General features: G+C 42.6%; 1 pseudogene; it reads right to left on the minus strand.

Annotated features, from left to right (window-relative positions):
* The window catches only part of LOC138369932 (uncharacterized), a 23,343-nt pseudogene continuing 19,427 nt past the window's right edge, over positions 1-3,916 (minus strand).

The following is a 3,916-nucleotide window of genomic DNA, read 5'->3' on the forward strand; positions in this document are numbered from 1 at the left end:
AATTGTTCTTCTTGAACAGAAGTTGGTTACATAAGCTGGAAAATGTTCTCTCTATATACATCAAGTACAAAATTTCCTGAAATTCATTTTCCTCCATCATTCTCCATTAAGTACAATGAACAAAAAATCCCTCATACAAAATTTTAGGGATTAGGAAATGTTTTCAAATAACGAAGCATTAGATTTATCATCAAGTGGAATATTAAATTTATCTTAGATTTTATTGGCTTTATTACTAAATGGGCATGAAAGGTGAGTGTTGTGATGGTCTCAAAAGCAATGTATTAGCCATTAGGAGGGAGAGAAACGTTTGGGTGTGGTAGTGGGAGTGTGGTCACAGCACACACACACACACACACACACACACACACACACACACACACACACACACACACACACACACACACACACCTTGTTTTATTAACATTCACACACAATATATCTTTGGGATAGAGTAGGTTGGGTGGGGGAAGGATATATATATATATGAGTTTTTCGGTTCGGTTAGATTAAAGTTTGGATTGGGATAGGTTATGCTAGGTTGATTTAGGTTAGGTTAGCTTGGACTAACTTGGGTTAAGATTGGTTTTAATGCGAAACAAAACCCGTTGGCGTACCGTATTGTGTACGAAATGAACCTGTACCCCACAAAAAAGAGGAGCCGTAGCTTGGGATCGAAGAAGATCCCCGGGGGTCCCCAAACAGCATCTAAGATGCCTTACCCCGGTGGTCCTCTCCTCCCTAGCCCTCCTCCCTGCTCTAGGAAGGCACTCCCCCCCCCCCCAACCAAAACAAAGTCTTAAAACTAACTCGACATGAGATCATAAGGCTGATCTTCACCCGTGCTTAAATTAATGTCAGAGAGACATATCCCCCCCCCCCCACACACACACGACTCAAGACTCGACTAGTTCTACAGCTTCACTACTCAGCCTATTGTCTTTAAGTATATGCTAAAGCAGTGGAAAGAGGTAAAGGAGATGGCACAAAGAATGGGTATATACAGTGGGCAACCCACGGTGATGCAAAACACAGTGCTCATCAAACATGTGACTAACACGCGTAAAATATATATATCCCCCATTTGACTGTGTTTTGATCATGAGGTTGAAGAGCAGGTGTGTGTGTACAGGTGTCTTGGGGTAGCCAGGCTTGGAGCCTGGCTTGTAGAGCTCGTAGAGCCTCTAAGGGCTGTGTTTCATCTCTTGTTAAACCTGCAGAATCTCTTGATTCGCTTGATTTCTAACTCTTCCTCTTTGATATAATCCAGCAGCATCGGTTTGCTGGGAATCGCTTGCAGAATTTCAATATCTTTTCATCCCTCTTAAAATTGTCAGTCTTTACATATCCTTAAAAATTACTGCTTTGTATGTATTTTGTATACAGTAATCATTACCTTAACATTATGCACACATCATACTATTTAATTACGAAGTGTCCATTGAACTCGGGCACGTGCAAGAGTCTTATTATCTTAAGGTGGCCACGTGGCGACTGACGCGTCACGTGGTCACGTTATCAGTCACCACAATACACGTTGGGAGCTGCAAAAATCTTTTCCAAGATTATATCAACATTTTTTTCCAAGATTTGGTCCCAAGACGCTCGAACAAAAGAGCCTCCCAAGAGACAAGATAGTTCATAACTCACACAAGAACTACCATAAGAGTTCCTCTAACACCTTGCTAGAAGGCCAACCCTAAGTGCCCCCTTAGACGATGTTTCCGGACGGCGTTTACCCCAGACGCTCCTGCAAGTCGTTCTCTGACAAACTCCTTAAGAAATCATTCGCAGTAGCCATTCCAAGAAGTCATTCCAAGCTGGCATTCCTACAGGGCGCTCCGATGAGGCATTCTCAGATTGCATTGATGCCCCCTGAGTACATATATTACTTTAAAGACAATGCAATTCCTCATATTCACAGCCTGAGAACGCCACAGCCGTCTACAGATCTTAATATGCAGACGAGGAGTCACAATAACGTGGCTGAAATATGTTGACCAAACACAATCGACTTGAGAATGGTCCAGGACGGACCGAAACGTCGTCGTCCCTTCACTTTCTAGTGTGTGGTTTGGTCAACAGATCTTAATACATTTCACATGACTCCCCTGACGACCCATTCATCAGAACTGACTTACAAAAATACATCAATCGTGTCTGTAACCATTACATATTTGGCGTGGGAATATGCTGTATTCCCACACCAATACAGAAAGGTATACTCAGGTATACCACTTTGTATTAAATCCCGCAAAATAATCCCAGGGTGTTCAGTGTGCTTGTAGATGATTGTAAGAGGCCCTTAAGACGTTATGTGCCTATGTAAAAAGAACCTTTCGTCCTTTTAGAAATCTTATTCGAAACTTGCAAAATATTCGAGCCCTTCGCCAGGATATCGTAAACTCACTTATTTTCAGTCTATCTGATGATTTCTATCAAAAGGCTGCAGATTCATAGCCAAATATAACATCTACGTCAGCCACTAAGGTTCATTCAAGGCCTCAGAAAAAAATATTATTTATACAGAACCGTGTAGAGTTTATATATATTAAAAAAAGTCCACCACACACTTTCACTCGCTCAATTTCGTCACGTTACTGAACGGGGTGAGAATAGCTTGAGCTACCTCATCCCTTTGTGTGTATTTTACATCAATAAACTTATTTCAATTTCAATTTCGTCACGCAGAGCAGTAGGGAAATCATTTCCAAAATTTGACAAGGTTTTATAGACATTCTCACAAGGTTTCCTCAAAAAATCTCACATACACGGGCTACTCACACAAGATACTTTCATGCCTACTCGAGCTCACAATGCTTCATAGCCTCAAAACCTCACAAAACCTAAAAGAGCTTTCTCAAAATAGCATGGAGCTTAGTAGAGATTTATCCCGCCTCTCAAAATGTCACAAAGCCTCATTTGAGCCTTACTTAGGCTTGTACGAGCCTGTAAAGAACTCATAGAGCTTAGTAAAGGATTCATAGAGCCTTGTAAAGGACTCTTAGAACTTCGTGAGTTTCACAGAGCATCCTAGAGCCTCGAAGTGCTTGTCGAAACTCTCTCAGGACATTCGTAGAGCTTGTAGAATTCCTCTGACCCTCGTCTAAGAATTGCCAGCATTGATCTGCTGGTTGTAGTCTGCCATCAGTTCCTCGAAGTTGTAGAGGTAGCCGCCGTGTTGTTCCAACCTGTTGTAGAAGAGAAGAGAGCCAGGTCAGTCGGCGAAAGGTTGTAAGAATGTTAAGGGCGGTTGTGGAGGCGCGGGAGTAGTAGCTACAGAAATACAGTATTGGTAGCTTGGATCAGCTTAGCTGAGCACCTTCACGTGACCTAATAAAGAGAGGGAGGAGACGCAGAGGAACGAGGAGTAAGTCACGCTGATGATGGAGTGTAGAAGGTGTAAAGAGAGGAGGCCTCTCCTTCTCCACTCCATCATCACCTAAGGAGGAGAACCGCCCCAGGGGGGTGAGAGAGAGGGAGAGAGAGGGGGCTGCTCGCGCTAGGGAAGATAAGGCATATTTTCTTTCCTATGAGACGCCGTGAGAGTGAAAATCACCAGAATGATACGAGGAGGCAGAAAGATTAAAGAAACTGACAATAAAACCTTTAAACGGAAAGAAACTACAAGAAAAATAGGTTTCAAAAGGATGAACATTAAAAATGTGAATATTCTCATCGGTGCATTTTAATGTTAGTTTCATCAGAAGCGTATGAATGATGAATCAGAATGATGGTATTGATGCTGCGCTGATGTAATCAGGGGGATGATTATGTTCTCTCTCTCTCTCTCTCTCTCTCTCTCTCTCTCTCTCTCTCTCTCTCTCTCTCTCTCTCTCTCTCCTCTCTCTCTCTCTCCTCCTCCACCCGGTAAGGAAGACCAAGATGGCGTTCATATGAAGACATACGGGGAAAT

Source organism: Procambarus clarkii, chromosome 30, assembly GCF_040958095.1.
Source record: "Procambarus clarkii isolate CNS0578487 chromosome 30, FALCON_Pclarkii_2.0, whole genome shotgun sequence".
NCBI lineage: Eukaryota > Metazoa > Arthropoda > Malacostraca > Decapoda > Cambaridae > Procambarus > Procambarus clarkii.